The following is a 25,045-nucleotide window of genomic DNA, read 5'->3' on the forward strand; positions in this document are numbered from 1 at the left end:
CTTGTAAAATATAACATTTTTACATCTTTTATCGTGCATGGAAGTATTTTAGAACATAAGAGAATTATACATTTTGTCGACCGGAAGTCATAATTTTGTTAGTTAAGGGGTCAAAGAAAATTTTCAGGAATGAAAGTTAAAAAGGCAGAGGCTTAACATATAGTCTCGATTCCACTGAAGCAACATCGAACAAATATCTTATTGCTGATCCCGTTTTTTGAAAAAATCACCGTTAGTTGTCGAATGTTGCTTCAGTATAAAGCAAAATGTCTCTATAGACTGTTATTCTTTGAAAATGTTTCGAACTTGAAAATACGAAGATTAAAGGAGGCAAAAGGTTGCCCGACGTTGTTTCGATGGAGACGAGACTTATAATTGAAAAAATTTTCAATCCAACTTAACCTTGTTCGTGAAGCATATCCCAATAGCTTTGATATTCTTGAACATTAACATTTCATTTGCCATTCATTTCAACGAAGCATCAATCATTCATCCATACATGTACACGAAGTAAAACGATGCAAAGACAAAAACCATCAACTTGGGAATTTTCAAGGCAGATTCAATCAGCGACGAACAAGATTGTTCATAAATCCAAAAGAACAGATTCGAATTACCGTATAATCATCCCCGAGGCTCAAATTAATACGTGCTGGCGACTAACGGAGTTTTCGCTCGAAATACTGAAAGTTCCGATAGCGTAGGCAAACGTTTAATTATTTTCCGCCGTGCTATCATAATTACCCCTTCCATTGGTCGCTGTCTTCACGACTCTCCCGATGGAATTTTCTCCAGCTACGGTGGACGTCGCGTACAAGCAATAATATCTAAATTAACGCACGACAGGGTTCGCGTAGAATTATCCGATTAACGTCAGCGTGGCTCGCTGAATAGTATCGACCGAATACTATAGAGGGTGATCCACAATTCGCGATAAAAGGTCAGGAAAGCTCACTGATTCAAAGTAAGACGAAAATCGAGAATACCAAAGTTGCGTCGAAGACTTCGCTTTTGTGGGAATGGAATTTGGAAATTTGTGAGGTACGCGTGAACTTGACCAGCTCTTGGTTGGGCAAGAATGGACGAAATGACAAGAAATTATTCTATATGTCAAAATAAGATGAAAATGAAGCATAAAATTCTGTTATTTAAGGCATCGTTTTGAAGAAAATGGGATTTGAACACCTGCGTTAATCAAGAATTAGTTTAGTATGTAGGTACTAGGCAAATTCTCTGAAATTGATTTTTTCGAAAATGAGGTTTCAGGCGAGAAGGTACTGTTTTACATTTCCCACTCATTTTCACATGTATAACATCCTATCGATTATCTATTCCTATCTAACTGAGAATTAAGCAAATTTACGTATACTTTGCAAAGTAATATTGTTATTCTTGATTTTCGTCTTATTTTGACCCATAGAACCTTCCTGATCCCATGTGAATCATCAATTACGGATCACCCTATATATTTTACAAGCGTTCGCGTTCCGCCATGTTGCTCGACGTTATTAAGCAATCCATGTTCCTTCGTGTATTTACGTTTCCTTTTTTTCCATTACGTTTCTTTTCCTTCGACAAAATAAATTCGAAGATTACACGGGACCGCGCACCGCTTAATAGATGTTGCATATAATTATCCAATTAGCATCTGTGTTCTCGACGGCGTAACACCGGCAAATTGTCGTTTAACACGGAGAGGAAGGTAGGACCGTGACGACGAGGAACCGAACATCGTTGTAAGTCGGTAGTGTTTTCACGTATCACGGCCTTGAAGGTGTCATAGCCTCATAGCCATAGTGTCGGGCTTATCTTTGATAAACTGTCCCGTGTTCTGCTTTCGCGATGTTGCTTCTATATTAGCTTAGTATAGAGCAATTGCTGATGCATTATCGTTGCAGGTTAAACCTTCTAGATTTCGTCTTCTGAAAAGAATGTGCTGATTTTAGATACGTAATTGCAATGCGGATATTGTGATAATTACTCTGTAGGAAGGGTGGTAAAGAACTGTAAAAATAATGGAGCGTGAAACAATTTTTTGTTGAGAGGAGTCCAAGGCTTTATTGTGATGCGTAAATGGCAAAAGATTATTCAGTATGAAACAAAATTCTTTTTCAAATATGTTTATTATAGAATAAGGATTCTCAAACATTAGGTGCATGGGAAAGATATACGTAATAGCCGGTGGAAGGTTTTAGGATTTTTCTTAAAAATGCAGTTATAGTCGTAAAAAAGCAACATCGTAGAGTTACGTTTTTACAGAAATTTCAAAAATTCTCTGGTATCTATTACCTACTTGTTTTGTCAATTTAAGTGATGAAAAGAAGTGATTAACAATGGAACTTGCTTTCTTACCTTACGAACCAAATTTTACACAGAAAATTAAACCCTTAATGCCCATGCCTGTGTAAGACACGACCACAGTCAACTGAACGTTTTTCGTACTAAAAACGCAATCACGTTTTCGTATTTGATATAATCGTTTGTTTTATTTGCACAAAAGGCGTAGATGTATAACAAGTGAAGCGATGCTATTCTTATATTTCTAAAGTCACACATACTCCCTCCAATGGTGATTGCGGAAATCTCTATCATGAAAGTGGCTACGTTAATCAAACGCTACTATAGGAACGAAAACTGACAAAAATAAAGGAATTTTACCTTTTTATATATGATACTAACAATGCTATACATAGAATATAAATAATACTGATATACTAGATATTTACGCATTCAAGAAAACATTCTCCCAACGATGTTTATAAAAACGTTTGCTTTCTTTCAGATCCTAATTTGTGTTTTGTATTTTGTTATATTAATAATATAAGATATGACATTAGAGTCACAAAATAATATATTATATAGTCAAAAAACAATGCACAGCTAAAACCAAAATCGTGCGTTTCTGACCGGTAAAACAAAAGAAAACTGCAAGTTAAGGGGTTAAGCTCTTCGACGCCCCATCTTTCCTAAAGAAGAAAAAAGAAAATTCGTTTCAAGCGAGCGTTACGCTTTCAACGAGAGAAAAAGGACGACGCAGAAAGGAGTAACACGATGCGACGACGTTCCTAATCTCTTTGAAAAACATCTTCTTAAGCCGCGAAGCACGTGTCGGCGCGAACGACGTCGGACAGCCGTGTACTCACCGTTCGATTCTCGTTCAGCTCTCTTTTCTACCATTGCCATTAACCAGCCTGCGCATTCGGTTTACCTCGTCAGGTAATAATGACACTGGTAAACGTAGGAACGCGTGTGCTGAGGAGCGGTGCGCGCGTGACCGGACTGAGCAAATTTGCTTTGGCCGCTTTCGTGCCCGAAGGATTCATCGAGCGTCCAATGTAAATTAACGAGAGCCAGACCTCGAGGGAACAACCTGGAAATCCCGAGAAAAATCCGGCTCGTGCTGTTTCGAATCAACGTCAACAGAATTATCGCTTTTTAAAAGCAATTAGTGGCCGACGTTGCGTCAGATTGACAGTTAAAGATGGACTTTTTTATATTGGACGATTGATACTCTTCCTCGGATGTCCTTTTTTTAAATGTATGTTGTATATATATGTAAGTAGGATTTATGTAGGATTTTTACATTCTTGATTTGGGCGCAGATTCACTGTGTCGATGACTAAAAGTGCATTTTTGGAGACATTTTTTAGAAACATTGTGTATTGTGAAGTCCTGGAAAGATATAAAGATAAATTGAGGACAGTGGACACGGTTTTTGACAAGGTAGGTAGGAAATTTTTGTGACGCAAGGGAAAGCACCGAGAAAGGGAAGATATTAAAAAATGTTCGATATATTGGATTGCAAAAATTATCAATTAAAAATCTCTCGTATCTTCTTAATAATTATTTGAAACTAAATCGTTAGAAGAAGACATTAAAATATATAATATATATACTTCTTAGTATGTATAATATTATATTATATTTTTGCAATTAGCACGGTAGATTGATAAGACTTCACTTGAAATGCAATTGGAAACAATAAAAACAACGTTAAATTACAAAACTTGTTTTGCAAATGAAGTATTTACTCCGTGCTCGCTTGCGTTAACGTCGATCGATCAAAACTGAGCAAAAATACATGGCAGCGTATTAAAAATCTTGTTTGCGTGGTTCTGAGTCAGCGTAAAAGCCGCGTGTCGGCTGATCGTCCGCGTTGTCCCGTATTAGCGCAATCTTTGACGAGGTCCGCGTCGACTCACCGATATATCTGCGTGCCTTATCTCGATTCCTCGACAGGCTCGCGTGTTACGCACGTTTACGACGAAGATCGAGAGCTAGGAGAAATAAAACGAGCTTTCTTATCGTTGTACCGTGTCCGCAACGCCGGCTTTATTAGCGCGACGATAACCCGCGGGGCTTGTTGTCATTTAATGGCTTAACGAGCCTGGATTTGCACCGATATACTCGAATGACTGTACGTTTCTTTGTAAGTACACTAAACGCTTCGAACGAACAAATTCCATTTTCCTCTACAGAATTTTAGATTATCGTGATAACAGTGAAATATTATAACGAATCGATGGTGAAATTACCCGTAGAATTATTGTTAAAGTTTGGAGATTAGGTTTGAGTTTAGGTTTTGAATTGTTTAGAGAGAAATTTTCTTTAGCTTAGAATTAACAAATTTAGTTTGGCACTTTGGATGATTTTCGATGCGACGATTATTACGAAATATCATCCAATTTCTAAAAAATTCCCGCAGTTATATTTGAGATTTCTTTCTTCCATTGCTTGTTACGCGATATTTGATACTCCCACGAGAGAAATATTTATTATTTGATTTTTGACGTAATTGCATTTAAAATATGTTATTATTTATGTAAAAATGAGAAAAATTCCTTGATCTTCCATAATATTCCATAATCTTCCAGTAAGGGATATCGATGGCTTACTGCGCAAACATTGTATGCCCACATTTTGAGAAAATTAACTTTTTATATAGAACACGTAATTTCTAACTGTTACTTTAGGTCGTGTTTACAAATCAAATTTATATCTACTTGATAAATGTCATCAAAAACATATTTTTGTTTACCATATTTAGTGTATATCGAAATATCTTCAAGAACCATCAATGACGTTTGTAATTTTATGTTGATAGAAAGGGTCAATGCACAATTCGCAATCACTTTTATAATAGCATCGATAAAGATAAATACAGTGCAAAAAGTATTTATTTAATTGTTAAGTACTATTGACTAACCTTTACAACCGTTTATCTCGAAAACGCTAAAAGTGGGCATAAAATATTTGTGCACATAAATATTAAAAAGAAATATGGAAAAGATCATCTAATCGTGATCATTTGAATGGAAAGTTGACTTCACATAAATCGTATGTATAAAATCAAGGAACTCGAACATCCTGTATTCCAAGTTACGAGACAGAAATTCGCTGCGACACGCAATAAACAGGTGTTTGCTCGAATCTGAAACGCGCATGCGAGTCGTCTTGAAAAGTAATTTGCGACACGTTTGGCCACGTGCCCGTGAACGTGAATAACGTGATCGTTCGATACACAGAGAATGTTTGGCTGCGAGATTCTATTCATGGAAATTTATAATTTATAATGCATGGTTAGACTTCCCTCTTTCTCTGCCTGCTCCCGTCTTTCTTCTAGTCGGAGCCCGATAAAACACGAATCTCTGTGGAAAGAAATCAGCCGCCGTTCGTCTTTGTGGTCGACAGAAATCCGCCGAGCGTCTCGTGATCCGCGTCCAAGTTCCACGGTCTGAACCACGACCTCTTGCGACAGGCTTCACAGGGGAGATCGAGGCAATTAAATCGATAACGATTAACGACTAACGACTGTAGCTGTTCTCGTTCCGTCTGCGTTTCTGCGTTATCGATACTGCTCGTTTTCGATGGCACATGACACCCTCCGCGGACTTTGAACACCACGGAGAGTCTTCATTAATCGCGTTTTTCTTCCATGCCGCTTCCCCTCGATTTCTTGGAGAACTTTGCCGCGTCGGTAGTGGCAATGATTGCGTGAGTAATGCTCGGGGAAATTCTCTGCTAGTCTCAACAGACTTTGACAAAGATACTTGGTGTTGAATAAATTACGGTCTTTTGGATCTATTGAAAAATGCCGGGGAATAATGGTAAATTTCCAGAGTAAAATAGATAATGATTCTTAGAATGGTTTGTAAATTGATTGGTACTGATGTTGAAAATGTGTTTGGGTATTGGTTTAAGTTGACCCGTTCATTTTAGAATGAATTATGACTATGCTTTTTTGGGTGTGTTAGTAGATATTGAGGATTGGTGGTAAATTTCCATATTAGAATAGGAGATGATTCTCGAATTCGCCGATTGATTATTTGATAAAGTGGATGAAGGAAATAATTCATTTATTGGCTATGTGTGGATCTTGAAATAGGTTTATTATTAGATAACATAGTTGTGATTATTATTGATTTTGGTGGTAAATGTAAAATGTATCGGATCGTAATCGACGATTCAATGTGAATTTTCTATACGATATTTATCGAAATATTACAAATAAGTTCGGTCGATATACCGGACAAATCTTTCCGATAAAATATTAATGTCGATATTCACATCTATATCGTCTTGAATGAAAAGAAACTCTTTCAAAATTCATTACGTCCCGCGTTAGTTACGTAATGATCGTACGTTACTTAACGTAAATAGTAATCTCAAGAAACAAATTATGCAAAAGATACTGTCATTTAACGGTAAAATCATCAAGCTCACAATACGCAATAATTACGTATCACTACAAAAACAACATCGATATTTCTTATTTGAATGAATAAGATAATCCACAGTGCGCATTACCATTTTTAATCTTTGCTCGTATTCTTGTTTAGCCACTTATATCTAACTACTTTTATTTTCATTTTTCGCTCTGCGCAAAATTCTTATCTCCACTCTATGACATAATGCGAATCCTTCGTTTATTCAAAAATAAATAGAGAGTACAGATTAGTTTAGGTACGCTAATTTTAACTAAATGCAAAATATTTTCCCCTTTACCAAAAATATTTAGTATCTACTTTGCTTTTTATCGATTATTTTCCACATAGAAAAGGTAAGAACTGTTCTTAATGGATATGCAAAGTCGCAAATGAATTTCAAGAGTCACATTTGCTTAATTTAAATATATTGTTAGCTGTATTTAAATAATACGTACATGTATTATTTAAAATTAAAAAAAGAGGAATTTTAAATAATACATGTATGTATTATTATTTATTATTGTATGTATTATTACATACAATACTAAATATTACATTATTACATACATTACATGTATGTATTATTTAAAATTCCTCTTTTTAAATATTTATAGATTGTTAATTCTTTGTTACTAACATTTTAAAACAGTGAACGAATAGAACTCAGAGTTCAAAAACATGGTCAGGGACGTAAGATCTGTAACGCGGTTCGAACGTAAAACGATATTCGAAGAAACGTCGTAAATTTTCTGATATCGGTTTGAAACTTGTGACTCGGTCAAAATATTTGCGAAAATTTGTGAGTCGAAGTAGACATCTGGTTTGCTCGTTGCGATAACGGGGAGTCAATGATCCCGATTGGTCGGCGAGCCAGACAGTTCGAACTGGTTATCGTTTCTGGAGCACCGTTATCGTCGGTCGCCAGTTCTTTGACGGATGTCAAGCGCCTCGTTACCTGCCATTTCGTTTCTTCGTTGCTCACGGACGTAAATGAGCATCGTCTAGACAAGAGTCCGCATAAAAACCGCGGGTAATTGCCTGGAAAATAATTTCTAGAATACGAGCGAGCGCGACACAGAAATTTCCATTGATTCCGCGCTGCAGAAAAAAAGCTCTATCGATTATTATTAACTCGGAACACGGACGAGTCAAGCAATTCGTTACTTCTTACGTTGGAGAAAGGAACTTGATCCACCCTGTTTTTCCGTTTAAGGGATTACAAATTCTTTAGTTTAACTTTTTATTTTAAATTCTCTATTTTAAGTTTTGCTTTGTATCTATTATCTATGAGATTTTGTAATCTTGCTACGTTAATTGAAAATCTATCAATACAAGCTTGATGTTATAACAAAGAAATGAACCAGAGTAGAGCTTAGAAAATCGATTATCTTCTGCTAAATATTTTTTTTTTTTTTTTTTCGAAGAATTCCAACAAAATTACATTCGATAAAAGTGTAAGGTATATTGAAACTTGCGCTGAAACTTTTCTATGTGCGAAATGCAATACGTAATTCGCATGATATAACAAAGAGGTTATTTATCGATTTTACAAATGATTATACATGACTAGGACATAAGAGACGTCGAAATTGTTACATCAGATTGTTTTATCATGAAATCGCACGCAATCTTTGAAGAACTTAAATGTTACGTCTACAAAGCATTTAACTACAATATAACGTAGCAGTACTGAGACTAATTATTGTTATCCAACGATGATCATTTTCAAGGAATGCATTAACATGTTGAAATGCATAAACATATTCAAATAGAGTAATCATTAGAGTTTTCTTAAAATTCTTCCGCTGTTTTAAATTATCATATTATAGACACGCAGGCTCATTACTGCTTATATTCAACTCGTCTTCCCTCAAAGAAATCACAATTTTTATCAATACGATTCTATTGCTTGATCATCTAATCAAGAAGCCTTAATAATATCGTCAGTAATTATAGCCTGTTGGTCATCTTTCTCGAAACAATCGATACTGTGCAGTTCCAATAAGCTATTATGAGTCATGAGTGATTGTAAAACTTTCGTTGTATAATTACTTACTTGAAATATTAAGATACGAACATTTTTCTGTCATCCGCGTGAAAATTGGAGGGAAGAACTAAAATAAAAATTATTACAAATATGAAATTCAGATGCGATAGATGGCTTTCTAGACTGCTTATTTTTTATCCTAAATAAAAATAATAAGATACGATATCTTATTATTTAAGGATGAAAAGATCTACGATTCCTGATAAGTTGTAACAAAGAATTACCGGGAATATAATGAACATAAAAAAACCAAGTTATTAAAATTCATTAGTCAATCGTAAGGATATTCAAACTTCTCCGGGAAGTTCTGAGCTCAGACCATCCAGAACCATTATTTGCGCATCATTTACGCATTATCTACACATCGATCGATGACGAATACGAAAACGAGTCAACGAAAACCAGTATACTAATTTACTTGCTATTCACAGCGTGTCTCGAACCGGCTTGTTACTCGTATTTTCGTTGGTCGAGTTAATACACGGCTCATTATTGACGGCATTCTTCGTCGCTTCGTAAAACGTAGCAATTGAAAGACGGCCTTGGCGTATGGAGACCGATCAGTCGGCGTGACGTGCCAGTCACGAGGCCAGTTACTCGCGTAAGCGTCGAAGGCACGTACATAGTTTTGTGTGGTAGGTTATGGTTTCCTGTTTCGCCTGACCGCATTGCCAATAAAGATCCCGGAATTCGCCGATTCCACGCGATTTCGTGCACAAATACGCGTGACTCGGAAATTTTGTTGTGACGCCAGCTATGAGACCGCCGCCGCCGACGACGACGACGACGATGAAGGAACACAACGATGCTTCATCGTAATACCATCGTAAATTTTCCTTCTCATGGGTGCTCGCGTGACTCTTGCTCTTATTATACCGCATAATATCCGGTGCGAGTCGCGAGACCGGCTACTCCCACGCAACTGCTTCCGCGACTCGCGTTTCCTGCCAGTTTCTTGGTTTTCCCATTCGTTAATCATCCTTGACTACCGTCTAACCTTGTTTAAATTTAAATATACTATCGTAAACTATGTCGATTTTTTCCAACATCGAATTTTGAATACCATTAAATGTTAAAATGAATTCTTTTCTATTTGTGGCGACAATTAAAGTTTTAGTTGGAAAGAACGTACGTATGTTGGTTGATTATCGAAATAATTTCCATTATTGTTGATGACTAGTCCGCACAATTTTTGTCTAGGTTTCATTTCTTTTTAAATCGTATTGTTAGACAGACCGCAGCTTATGCAAATTCATATTTTTATTAATATAGAATCACATAGTATGAAAAACTGTATAAATTATTGTAAGTATAATTCGTTCTATAAAACTTGATAAGTAAAACAATTTTCTAGCGGGATCCTTCTTTTCTATTATATTTCTAGAAATATGAATTTGCATATCCGCAATCTATTTATTAATGCATTTAAAGGAATGGAACCTAATTGGAAATTTGTTTTGTCTGCCAAATATTATAGACACTACTACATTCTAGATATATTATACATTTTTATTAATTATTTGCATTTTGCACATTTTTCACCTTCAAATTTCTCGTGAATGCATAAAAATCCGCTATGTATCGATGACCTTTTATCATTTATCTAACAGCTTGCGAATATCATTGCGACAGAAACTCGATGTCTCTGAATCAATGAAATTCGTAGGAATTAAAGAGGACAAACAATTTATATAATTGAAGTTCAATTATTTTCCTCGTTATCTATTATTTTTCGTTCACATAATACAAACTGACGTTTAGATAATGGGTGAATTCAAAGTTCAATTCTACGGGCGATAATTGAAAGTTAAAATAAATGCATTTTTACGGTATTACAAACTTTTATAGCGATACTACAAAATCATACGCATCCTGGTTATGCGAATTCAGTCGGACAGAATTCATTTCTATACCTACCATGTATTTATGATTCATTAGACATTTGGTTGTCTGAAAGTGTGACAACAACGACAATGTTAGTTCGTCGATGACGGTAGACTATCATCTATACCTTGTTTACTCTTGAATATATGTTTTACTCTAAAATGTTTGATTTGCCCCAACATTAATTTTTGAAAACTAGGTACTACGTATGATTCGTTACGCGTTTGATTATCTAAACGTTTGACATAAAAGACAGATAACTTTAGGCTGATGAAGCGTATCGATAAATTGTTTAAAGCCTCGTCTACACTTGTCCGCAGACACGTGTCATAGATAATTCGCATCTGCCTCCGCAGAAAGAATCCGCAGACAACGGGAGACAAAATTCAAGTCCAAAGTCTACGCTGACAATTATCCGCAGACGTGTGTCCATTGTAATGGAAAACATGAGACAACGTTCACGAATAAATGTTGTTGCAAACAGGCAATACGCAGTTCAGTTCAATTATCTTTTCGCTGGTAGACTATTTTGTTTCGATATTTTTTCTTTTGCCACGATCGTCGCATGTCTTTCTATTTTCGGATCAATTTTTTCTAATAAAATATCGGTCACTTTTCGACATCTTTGCAAAATTCTTAAGTTCACAGCTGTCTTCTGCACTTATTTCTGCAAAAAGATCGTTTCCATGCGAACGATTAAAAGATCGAAGTCAGTAGAAAATTGTTTTACCTACAAAATATCATGTAAGGGTTTTGTATATTTTATGTTTTTTATTTATTATATACACTACATAAAGTATATGTATTTTATTATATATTTTTCACATCGCATTCTGTGCAATTTCATATTTTCAAATTTTCTTTAAATGCATAAAAATCCACAGTCTATTTATAACTTTCGATTAAAAATCTACATGTATTCGCAACAGTTTTATGAGTTTTTGTTTCTTCTTCCGCAAATTAAAAAATATACAATACGCCCGATAAACCATAATAGCATAATTAGATGTGGCAATTAGGGATCTGCGAATTCCCGCGGATACCCGGGTACTCGAGCGTGAGCGTGAAAAAAAGTGCGACATACATTATCCGTCGATGATCGCCAGATCAGATTGTCCGTAGATGAGTGTGAACGGCTAGCTTAACGCTGCACGTATTTTTATATCGTCTGACTTTTATTCAACGTTATTGTGGCTAATATCTTATTTACTTTACCTTTTATCTGGAATCTTTGCCTGGATAGTCGATAACTCGCGTGTTATTAACGTTTATCAGATCGATTTGTATGTCAGAGTGATTGGATAATCGATGTACTGTGATTCATTTGAGAAAATTGTGATGGTTTCGCGAAAACTTCGATAACATTGTTAGTTTCGATCGATTCGAAGCAGGAAATCGTTCGATTATGTTGCTGAAATTTGAAGCTTAAGATTTTTCTATCGAACTAAAGGAATTATTTGTGTAAAGAAGGAGAGAATGACTATTTTAACAATTTTTTAAGAATTTCTAGAAACGTTCAAGAACGCTCAAGAGAGTATTGCATGAGAAATTCCTTACAAAGATTGTTATCAAACGTTTTCTTTAGCACTAGCAAATATTTCTCCGTTTTAATCATACCTATGTTGTTCACCTCGTTATTATATTTAACGCAGTTTGCGTTACACGAAAGTGCTGAGAGATATGTAACTCGAAACTCTGTTGGAACTCTGCGTCTAATCCTCTTCAGCATAGCGAGCTAAAAAGACGTTGAATAAAAGATACATCTCGTATTTAACTTTAAATATCTGATAAAAGTTGAAGTGAAAAAAAGATGCTTCTTTTAAGAAACATACCTTTTTAAACGATTCATTTTTTATCTACGTTATTAACTGACAATTTCTTCCCTAGAATTTTTATATAATTTTATGGATCTTTCCAATGAACTTTGTTAAAATGTATCTTTCGTTGATTTCTCGATTTAAGAATCACGATCGATGCTACGAAATAAAGTGGCTCACGAAAGTATTCGATCACCCTTAGAAACAGTTTATCTTAAATTTAAATTAAAAAAAAACGGTCAAATTTGAAACGGATTCGGCAATGTATATATGTAAAAGCTTGAAAGTATTTATTAGAAGCGTATTTGCTAGTCCTCGATATATAATGTTCAATAGAAACCATCGTAGCCGAACCATTAAAAAATATACACTAACTACGTAGCGAATATTGACTACTCCATTTCGTATCACCTTTACATTGCTCTTTGACAAACTTTCTACTATTGCTAATTACTTTCATCAGGCTTTTAGTGCATTTGTGTAACATTAGAACTATCAAACTCGTCAAAATGACTGACCTCAGACTCTATCTTTTTTTACGATTACTGAAAACATACAGGTATTTTTACCAAGATTAATACCGATTTTTATTCGGATAGAGAGATTGTTTCAATTAATTTCATTTGAATCATAATGATTTATACGTTACATAGAACATTCAAGCGTATTTAACAGGCTGGTAGTGGTCCAGTGTTAAACAGAAAGAGAAACGATTGATTTTCATGTACATTGATGAATTTAGAGGAAAACCATGATTTTCGACGCGTAGGATCTCGTTCGTTACTGCAAGTACTTCCCGTTTGCATTATTTATACTTTAATGTTATTCGTGGCGGTTGACTGTTCGCCGGAAGTATCGTAACGACACGTCTCTCATTCGTATACTCGTATATGGTTTCATGAGAACTGTGACGCCGCGGAAAAGGGTCATGTGAACGTGTCACGGGCATGCAGCGTGTACTAGCGTCGCGAATCCGAGCTCGTGGGACGTTGACCGAAACGAACGAATCGTTCTGGCTCGAGAATTGAATTCGACGCTTTACACGGCACTTGCGGTAAGCGGATCGCCGATCGAACGTTCCTTGTATCCCTACGAACGTGCAAGTAATGCATATTTTCAGATCGAATTGATGGAAGTTTACCAATTTCTCGTTTCAAAACAGTTCGTATGACAAACGCAGGGAAGAATGAAACGATTGTCGTAATGCAAGCGGATGGTAATTCGATGATTAGATACAGGGAAAGGAATTCGCCGATGAAATAATCGTTTATAAAAGTTCGATGTCATTACTGACATTCCACTTGCGAAAGACCTCGGAAGAGGAAAGCTTCGTTCGATGTTTATTCCGCGTTGTCTGAATTATTATCGACTGAGATTTCTCTCACTCGTAATCGTTTCTTGCTTAACACGATAGGACAAAATACTTTGAAATTTTAGTACCATTACGGGCATCGAGCGAAGTTTCGTTTCGAGAAGTAGAATAAGCTACCAATAGCCAGACAGAGAGACCAGTAATATTGATTTGATGCTGTTAGTCTTTCGTAAGACGCCGAATAGACCTGTACTAAATATATGTTAATCGCTGTTAATCGTCTATTTGTTTAAATGAATACAATATGTCGTATTTCGACCTGGGCAACAGTATTTTGCCAATAAGACTTCACTATATTACTTTACCAATATCAGTACGGCAAAACCTAGATTATCCGAGCAACTCTTATTTCGAACGTTCAATTATCCGAACAATATCGGCTATATAAACTTCTTTCACCATACTTTCTGTACATTCATCAATCAGATTCTCAATTCATTGTTAAAAATGTGTGTGAGGAAGAAAGATTGACAAAATTAAAGGAAGATTTAACAGTAGCGAAAATAGGATAATAGGATGAATAGGATAATATTTCTGTAAACGGTATTCAGCATAGTATAATGTATTCAGAAGCGTTTATAGCTACAGAAACATGCTTGTTGGTACGCACAAACAGAAAACAGTTCTGCAGAACTAGTCATTTAAAAAAAAAGCTTTTAATTTATTGGTTTAGAAAAATTGCGAGGACAGATTGGAAAATCAGGAAGAAAATGATTGAGACATGTACAACAGGTAATAATGTGCAATAAATTATCGCTTTTCATATGAAAAGGAGTCAATATTGATCGTTCGGTTATTAAAAAAATTCGGTGTCACCCTATTCTTGTTCAATTAATTAGTAGGATGTCAATTTTTATGCAAATCCACATTTTTGAGTATATAGATACTTAATTGAAAACATAGAATCGATAAAAAATTGTTTTACTTTAAGTAATACTCATGTACTATAGGGAGCACTATAGCTATTTGGAATATTTTATATACCTTTCCATATCATGTGTATTTTGTGTAATTTCGTATCCTTTCATATTCTCTATAAATGCATAAAAATGCTCAGTCTTATAATTAATTTTGATAATCGAGATCCTGTTGTATTTTAGGCGAGCCAATAAGCAAGTCATGAAATATCTACAGCGAATATCTTAAAATCCTTTAAGCTTCGATTTCGAGGGCATAATCTGCTAACGAACACACAAACGCTTGGTTCTCCCAGTGCGAGTCACCGAAAGAACTCGGCTGTATTTCACAGCTCGTTAGCGCAATAAATTCTGCATTCCGGCAGGGACGAGAGACAAAGTGGCGCGAACGGCGTCGCTTACCCTCGAAACGCCTGGAAAAACAAGGCGAACCAGCCGATTTATACAGCGGCGTATGCAACCGAACCGACCGTGCCTATTATCCAAGAGAAACAACATTCTATCGAACGATGTTCGTTTTGCAATTCGCCGAGAGACTTCAGTTCACTACACAGCATCCATAACAATGCTCGGAAGAATATATTAGTACCTTTGAAACGGCGATTTATATTTCACGTGAGACTCGACGGCCAGACTTTTTCTACTTATTCGCCTATTAGCGACAAGGGTTGGCATCGCCAGACGAGTACTATCGTCTTAGTAGCAAAAGAACCGCTCATAAATATGTTCTTCCATCTCTGAGACACCCTCTCTGGTTTCGAGGCTCGTATACGTTAATTAGACGCCTCTATTTTGATTTAAAGACACTGTTAACGAAGTTCCAGGAATGCACGCGGACTAATGCACTAGCGGTGAGACTGCATAAGGAGGCTTGCTTCACCATGGGAGAAGTTGACGCACGCCAATCCCCACCATAGTTCACGTGGACGTACGCTGCGACCCGTGCCTTCTTATGCCACGTTCACAGCGTAGATTTAACTCTTTTTTTATGTCCCTCAATCATATGGTTGCGCGGCAGTTAGTGGTCTTCTTCGATGTTATTATTCGTTTATAATAATAACAATCTAATTTACACTGTGTAATGGAACTTGATTTATCCGAATTTTGTGAAAGGGTAAACAGTTTATATAATTGATGTTCATATAATAAAAGTTCACTCATTTTTCTACCATATGTGATTTTTCGCTCATGTATGTATGTATGTAGTTGGAATTCACTTTCGGATACGTGAATTTAACCAGTAATTTATTTAATAGTGCACTGCTTAGGACGATAAAATTTTGTTCAAATAAGGGAGTTCGTATAAACAGAGTGTGGCGTCACTCGACCACGGAAATTTCCAACGGCTTCGCGGCACAAAAAGCTATATATTTAAAGCCTAATGTAGCATCGATATCCCTACGATTCTTTCGCCGAATATTCGGAAGAATGCATACGCGGCAACCGTTAACAAACGCGGACTTTTAACAAACGCGCGCGTAGTGGGGATATCGAGGGGCACAAAGGAAAGAATCGGTGTGGTTTTGAACAAAAAGATTCATTCTGCCCCGAGCTGTGAAGTGCGAAGGATTAAGCGAAGCAAAAATAAATTAGAGAAACGAGTGGTCGACTCTTGATAGTCAGTGTTAAGCGTTATTTGTCATTAATCGTTGTTAATCGTTAATCGTAGTTAATCGTTATTTGTTGTTAATTGTCAAAAGTTTAATAAACGTTATTGTTGAAAATCAGGAGTATTTCTTGTGTGCGCAATCACAATACATACACCTCAAGAGTTTTACTGTAACTACTTTATTGTTTATCCCTTAATTAGCTTAATACATCAGAATATTAATTAGAGAATCGATATATATATATTATCAACGTACATGTAACGGCGACTCCTGTATAGAAGAGATGCACGTGTCAAGGTCGACGCATTGTGCGGTTTCGATCCATTTCCAGGAGTATCGTATTGCTCATTAGCAATTAAACTCGATAGCGGTTTGGAGCAGTGATCCTCTTAAGGACTACCGCGGTTTTAATTGTAAGAGTCACGGATGTTATAGTTTTGAGATACCGACAGTCGTCAAAACGGCCGAAATTCTCTGTTGTCCGTTGCCGAGAATCGCGTGCACGAGGCCGTCTCAAGTTTAAATGGCACTTTTTAGTCATACGAAGTTATATGTACCTTGAATAACATCATTCCGTCTGAACTAAAGAATAGGGAGCTACGTACTTATTCAATAATTGTTCTGACATAAAAGAAGTTAAAATTCTTATATAACGTTGTTCAATATCCAGGGTGCTCATTTCCAAAATTCGTATAATAAACGCATTTTATCATGGGTAAATCTTAATCTTAGGAATCTACACGCGTTAATTGTTGCCTGGAAGAAAGCTTGAAACCGGTTTTCAAAATATCTAAACGATCGTTAATTTTAATCCCATTGGTTAGATATTTCACAAACACACGCAGAGCGTTGTACATTTGTTTGAATCTCGATGGTTTTCATAGGACCTCTTTCATAGGACCTTCTAATGGATAAAGTCAATGTGGTCTACAATCTGTGGTCATTATATATGTAGTACTGTAAATACTTTTATTTATTCAATAACAGATTATAGAAATATGAGATATCATATTTCTACAAGTAGGCAAGTCGAGAACCCGTGGTATTGAGAACGACTATACAAACTTTGACTTAACAATTTTCTTTGTTTAAGGATATAGGAAAGGTATTTCGCTTCTAAAAGGTTCAAGTCGCGACGATCCGGGCGGTTTTTTAAAAAATTATCGCTGGGAAGGGAAACGTTTTCATAACATGTATTCAGGTGGGCATCCAGGTGCTCGAGTATCGATGCAAGGACTGAACAGTCAAATAAAAGAATTTTCTCTTTCCAACTAAACTTCTGTTGGTATGTATGTTATGAGTTAGCCAAAGAACGCTCCATTTCTCAGCGACATCCTCTGAGCGTGGAACAAGAGTCGCTGATGGAAGCTCGTTTTTAACTTTCACACCTTGCTGTCATGCGCTGGAAACGCGATTCAGGGTACGGGAACAAAAGTCTTTGCCAGACACGCGGTCGCGTGAATTAAACGCGACCCGTGTCGTTTTACTGCAACGTTAGACGCCGCTTATGCGATATAAGAGTCGATGCACCTTCCACGTTTTTCTGCATGCCCGGGAGGATAGCCTTATTTTGCGCTGATATAACGGCGATTAAAGCGTTTGCCTCCGCGTTTCTTTTGCTGGCTACCAATTAACCACGGCTATGGGTATGCGAAGAAAACATCGGGAAGATCGCACGATCTCCCACGGTCGAAACAAGAAGGCAACATTGTCGTGAAACCGGAAGACTACAGGGTCCTGGGTAATCGAGGAATCTCCGTGAACGATAAATTTACACCGCTTTGCTTAAACGATGGTCGATGCTCCGACTCGATGTACGATAAATCTGTGGCATCTGAAGAATTTTTAGTGATCGACTATATCCTTTGTTTCTGCGTACCTTGCGAGATGATTTTGTCATAAATTTTGATTGGGTATTTGGAAACATGATCCATATATAGTGACGGGAATAAGAGGAAATTTCTAAAATAAGAAGCACCTGCACAAGAATAATATAATTTTATAAAATGGGTTTAAACACGGGACGACACGGATCAGGAGACAAGACGTATCGGATCACTCGAATAATAGGAGTTGCCTCGCTGTTTATTCGTTCGTATAATAGGAGCTAGTTTTCATATAGTTAGGTTTTGCTCATTCGTTCCAATCATTAGTTTCATTCGTTCGTTTGGGTATAAGCGGAAACAGTAATAAATAATTGGTGAATACTAAAAGCGAAACTTTAATTCGTATAAGCGATATATCGCGTGATCGGGAGTCGAATAATAGAAGTTCAGAAACATATGCGGTAAACCGGATACTATGATGACATTAATTCTGATAAACCAATTTCGGATAGAGACAGTTCTAATGTATTGTTTTATGGATGGAAGAGAATTCGTTGCTTTTTTTTATAAATAGAACAAGCGTAATATGGAACAATAAGAATACAGCAGAAAAATAAATGATAATATTAGTTTCGGAAGCTCTGACAGAATGAAAAGAATGAAATTTTTCATTCGTATAAAAGACAAAAGAAATTCGTGCAAACAGCAAGCATTCGACTCTAGTCTCAGCTGAATGAACCAAATATGACACATTTTTTAGCATGCCGTAAAATTTTAGTAATCAGTTTATGCATACCATAAGATGAAAAAGATTGAAAATCGCTGTTCTACGCTATAAAAATACGCCTATACTCTATAATCTATAGCAGATTTAAGGCTTACACATTTATCGTATCAAACGCAACTCGAACTTCCGATAACCAATCAAATAGACATCAACCTCCCCTCGCAATCTCCTAAAGCGATGCATTAAACCCGTCTGGTCCCTCATAAAGGGATAACGAAACGGAGCATTATTTTTAGCGGTGAAAGGAGGAGGAAAACGAAAGAGGGAGAAAGGGGGAGAGCGAGAGAGTGCTTCTTTCAGCCCTTGCCCGCGTGACGCGACGGCGCGGAGCGGCGACGGCAGCGGCGGCGTAATCCAGAAATCAGATTAAATGTCGGATATCCTGCACGGGGGACGAACTCCCTTTCCCGTGCAGTTTGTGAACAGCAGGAAGCTCCAGTCATTACCTCGCTTGGCAGGGCCCCTCGCGCGTATCCTCCGCGACACACTCCGATTCACACATTCAAAAAGTCACAGTATGTTGCACACGCACACTTGCCAGTCACTGTGCATCGACCATGCAAACACGTGAAACGAGCAGCTCGTAAATACATACAAACGCATCACAGAGTGCCAGAATAGGCGCGCCTATCCCGTGTTCCTCTGGAATTTCATATATTCCATCGATTGATTTTTGACGCCGCTGGAAGTGCTGTCATCGGATGATTTGCCTTGACGTTAGAACGTGCATTTTGGAATTTATTACGTACAATACATTATAGTGGTTACTAGCGATTACAATGATTCTATATGTACATGATAACAATACGTAATATGTAACATATAATGTGGTTTTTTATGCATTTATGGGAAATTTGAAAGTGTACGATTGCACAGAATACAAAAGTATAAAGTATAGTGTTTTCTATAATACTTAGTAAGTAAAAACACTTTTCGACGAAGTTTTACTTTTTTCATTATGTTCTCAAAAATATGAATTTGAATAAAAATCTGCAGTCTATAACATAATATACGCAACACATAATACATAATAACTTAATGATATAGCAGAACAGCAATACGTTATAAGAAAATACATTTGCTCGCACATAACAAAATATAGTTTTCTTTAAATTTCTTTCAATTATCGATATCTCTTTTTTTCTCAAACTATCAATATCTTTCCGTTTTGTTTAAATTATCGATATCTAATGTGATTCCATTAGACGTCACACTATCTATAAACCTTCTAAATTATTTCGTGCAATGAAAAAAAATTTTGTTTTTTCATAGGAGAGTGGCATAATATCATGATCGAGTGACGCTTAAATACAGTTCCACCTGAAGCAATCATCCACCTCAATAGTTAAGTACACTCCATTAATCCATGAAATCGACGATGCTTCTCTAATAGAGACACTGAAAAACGACGATTCCCTTGACCGGCGACTGCGTTTACCACCACTTAACGTCACGAATTTCCGCCGTTTTCCGCCCGAATCATCACTCAAACGAATCGTTGGTGCCAAGCTGTACGTTAACCAACGACGATTAGTCTCTTTCCCTAATTCGAAGCTCTTTATTTAGCTCGCCACCCAAGCAACAGGAAGAAAAGAACGTCGCGTTAATATACCGGATGGCGAGCAATTAACTGGCCGTTTTGAAAATAGCGTCACGTCGTGCATTATTTTTCATTGAACGCGAGGAGCACGTATACAGTCGGTTAGAAAAGTATCCAGCCGCGCCAGTATTCTGTTTTCAGTTCTAAACTGAATTATCGACGACTAAAATGTTACATTTGTATGAAAGGAATTAAAATAACAGGTAGTTATATATTATATATAGTCATATTGTATAGTCATTTTTAGCTATAAAAATTTATAAAATTCCTGTAAGATTTCTATAAAATTTCTGTAAAAAATAGCGAATTAATCTAATGGTCTCGGTTATTGAAACATAATCATTCACTGTGCAATCTGTTTTATTTTGAGCTAGTACCGTGCAGTAGAACGATAAACATTTGTTGCAACTTTTTTCATAGTTCCAGATAGAATGTATCGTAACTAGATACTTTTATGACTGACTGTATATGGGGTCATAACATAGATGTGGACGTGTTCGTGAGACGGTGATAATGAAGTTAGCAGTACATCACGCAACGGAGGCTTAATCACTAACATTTCTCTAATATCGCAGTTTTGCTAAACGAGCTAACGTCTCACGTGCCTGGTATCAGTTACGAAACGTTGTTATTATTTCACTGACGATGGGTGGAACGTGCAAGTGACAATTATGCAACGGGGATTTCACAGCGATGTTCTTTGTAAAGTGAACTCATCGACATTATGCAATTGGAAGGTACATAGATGTATTTTTCGTTGAAAAGAAAAATTAAATCGTGGTTGTTCTCTGGTATTTTGATAGTTCTTCGTAGGTTTCGAAGAATTGTAGGTTGAGTCTCTGGAATCGAATAAAGTTTTATTTGTAAACAGGTATTTTGTTGGTTAAAATATTGTTAGTGTAGTTAGTAGTAATTCGTGTTAAAACGGAATGCTTAGTGCTATCGAAATTTTAGAATACTATTAGTCAGAACTAGAGTTGTTAATTTTCCAAATAAAACATATAGAAGTAAAAATTTCTGTTAGAAATTTGTATAGGTCTGTTCTTGTTATAATTTAATTTTTTTTTTTTAGCAAACAGTTAAAAAATTTGGAAGATTTTAAAATATCGAGTTATTTCGCAAATTTTACTCAAATCCTATTCTTAAAATTTACCAGTCCATTTGTTGTAACAACTTTTCGCACAATTTCTCCATAATTTACATAAATCATCGACTTCGTCACATACCCCGCAAATTAACGTCGTTCTTGATTAATCCCGTACCTAATTAAGACCGACTCCGCTTAATTTTCGATTTCCTTTAGAACGAGAAAATTAATGCACTGCCGGTTGACAGCATCTCCGCTGCAAAAGTACGTATTTTCTCGATATAAGAGAAAAAAAGGTCGCGCATAAAGATGCAGGCTTATTACGGGTTCTTCAAAGGAGAGATACACCAGATTGGAGATCAAAGAAATCGATACGCGTTTACGATCGGTACGTAGCATCGATGCAGGACGGTACATACGAACGAATGCAGAACAATTCGCTGCTCGTTTGGTCGGGCAATTTGGCCAGTTTTTGGCCGTTCCCAATAATCATGGACCATGGCTGGTATCGCAAATAAATCGGCGCTGTCATGAATAAACAGGTGCGTTTTATTGCTCGTAATTCCTGGCTATGAAATCGCTGCGCCGAGCACGAGAACGCGCGTGTAGAGACGAGGAGAGAGAAAAAGAAAGTACGAAAACAGAATGAAAGAATGAAAGAAAAGGGGAAGGGGGAGAGGGAAAAAAGAAAAAGAGGGAAGAATACGGAGAGAGGAATCGATTACTGTCTGCCGCCTCGTATTAATTATCGAAGTTACCGGTGCCACCCTTCGTGGCTTCATCCGGTTCGAGTTACGCCACGCGCTCTCATTAACAATAGCTTTACGGACCCTCGTTTCCACTTGATGCCTGCAGCAACAACGACTCTTTCGTCTCATCGTCGCCAGGTTAAAAAGAAATTCCAACGTCTCTTGACTCCTGACGCGTTCAACAGCGCGTCTACTTTCTGGTCAATTTCATTCAAGAATTCGCACTCTTGTGCTTATACAGTGTTTTACGGTTCTTGCTTTGAAATGGTTTGATATCGTGTCAGGTATCAAATATTTGTTAATATTAAATGTCTTGAAAATTTGTCGCTAAAGTCTTTCGTAGCCTATATCGCGCATTTATCAAAGTAAAAGCTTCTAAAGCTATAGAAAACATGTAACTTCTTAAACGATGGTCTTGCTTTTTTTATTTAAATCTCTTCGCGTTCTATGAAATGTTTGGGTACAAGTTAAGGAGTTATCATTTTTGAAATACTTAATTCTTGATTTGTTTTTGGACCATGTATAAAGCGTTTATAAGATATATAATACAATATAATCGTTTATAAGTATAGTAAAGATTTCTGTGGGAAGAGACGATTAACGAGTCCATGAATAAATTTAAGTGGTTTTATATTTGCAAAATCTTAAAAATTTATTTATATTTCGTATATGTATGATGGCAAAGTTTCGAGTCGCATCTCATATCCTTGTGGCTATAATTTGCGAAACCTGTTCTTTATTCGATGTTCGTAGCAATTATTCTTTTATATTTATATCACAGAAGGAAGCTTTCGAACGATTGCTTTCCTCGTTTATCGTTTACTGTATTCAGCACATATGTAATTATTTCGTAACCAATTATTTTGAAAATTCTAATCTCTTTCTTTTATATGATATCTTGGGAGTCTTAACGCCATGTAAAAATTTGATTCTTTTACCTTTCGATTCTTTTACGGATAAAACCAATTGCAATATTCGCGACTGTACGTTCCTCTTCAAAAAACATTTGTTGAGATTAAGACTGAATTTACAAATGCTTTATGCATCTTATATGCATCGTCAAATCAAAGCTTAATGACAACATACGAAAACTTCTCTTTGATCCATCATTCCATGCTATTTGAAAGAAAACTTTTCATAGTTTTCCATTAACTTAATTACAGAAATTTGCAATTTCATACTTTTCCAATTGAATTACTGCAAAATTATCAATCGCAAATGTTAAACATCTAATAGTTTCCAGTGGTATGCTTTAGACCCTTATTGGAAGTTTTCATTTGATCCTTTCTGTCGACGCGGCAACGCGAAAATAGATGATTTCAGGCCGCTATATTTTTCATCCGTGTTTCACCAGGTGCTACAGAGACCAAAAAGCGAGATTGCATCCATGGCGGCGCCCCGTGGTAGCTGATTGCCCGCTTCATAATTTAGCATATTCCCGGGAATGTAATTTCTCTGTCGGCCAGTTGAGTGTGCGTTTGTCCCTGGCAGAAGTTTTGTCAGTGGGACCTGCGTTTCTCCTGCAATTTCCTTTCCGCCGTTCATTTGTCAAGGGATCCCCTTAAGCTCGACGATTCGACACCGCTCGTACCGACGCGACGAGACGCGACACTCGCCTTTAATTTTTCAAGCTTGGGCGCGCCATGATCGCCGCTGTTTTTCTTCCCCAGCTCGCTTCCCGTGTTTCCAGAGCCGCGTAATTATTCCGTGACGGCGGTAGCGAGCATCATTTATCAGGATGAAGGTCCTTCCTGGCGTTTCTCCAAGACGACAGCCACGACCGTGATCGCATGATCGCGACTGGCCAACTACCAATGAAACGTTCCGGAGGTTCCTGAAACGTTCTTTGACAGTACGAGAGAAATCGACCAGACTGCGTTAATCTTTTGACAAGTGGTGCTGAGTTTGAGGATATGGGAGCCGGAAGGCCATGATGGCCAGGTTATTGGGGATTTAAAATATATTTGTTAGTTGGTTGACAGTGTGTGTGCAACACTGGATGATTAGATTTGACAGTATGTGTGCTACCATCCTTTTTTCACTGCTTGTAAATTTGGACTCTCTATTCCTATTATTATTAGATCAACAAAATTTATTAACCAATAATATTAGTGAATTAATAACTGACAAATCGTTAACTTTAAATCAATACAATATGCTTAATACAATATGCTAAAAATGCTTTCACTAATTACTCTTATATCCCGGGTTATAAATAAGATGATTAATTGAACAATTGGTCAAATACATATTTTAGTGGTCCCCTCGCGAAGCATATACTTTCAATAAATTATCTTTCAAATTTGACCAATATAATCATGATGCTCGTTACAATAGTGAGATGTCAAAATAATACGTTACAATATTTTATATATAGTATAATAATATAATACACACATGTATATGGTAAATTTATATAATACATAATAAATTATGCAAAAGAAATAATTAATACCGGTGACTTATATCTTGTGACATATGAAGTTTCACTAATATTACTTCAATTGTGCAAGAAGGCCCAAGATCAAGGTATTATTACCAATATTAAAAATTATAAACATCATGAAGACACTAATTTATCGGCATTACTACTTATCGCGTCAATGAAGCGAATTTGTACTCTGTTGTCTGAAAAAGGAATT

At 36.5% G+C, this 25,045-nt stretch overlaps 1 protein-coding gene and 1 long non-coding RNA gene across 7 annotated transcripts in view; both read left to right on the top strand.

Moving 5' to 3' along the window:
* The window catches only part of LOC125386170, a 241,613-nt gene that overhangs the window by 114,554 nt on the left and 102,014 nt on the right, over positions 1-25,045 (top strand). The window lies entirely within an intron of this gene.
* Positions 11,490-15,112, top strand: LOC125386171. Its single transcript, XR_007226080.1, has 2 exons — positions 11,490-14,559; positions 14,928-15,112. It is a non-coding gene; the product is annotated as an uncharacterized LOC125386171 (long non-coding RNA).

This window comes from Bombus terrestris, chromosome 13 (assembly GCF_910591885.1).
Source record: "Bombus terrestris chromosome 13, iyBomTerr1.2, whole genome shotgun sequence".
NCBI lineage: Eukaryota > Metazoa > Arthropoda > Insecta > Hymenoptera > Apidae > Bombus > Bombus terrestris.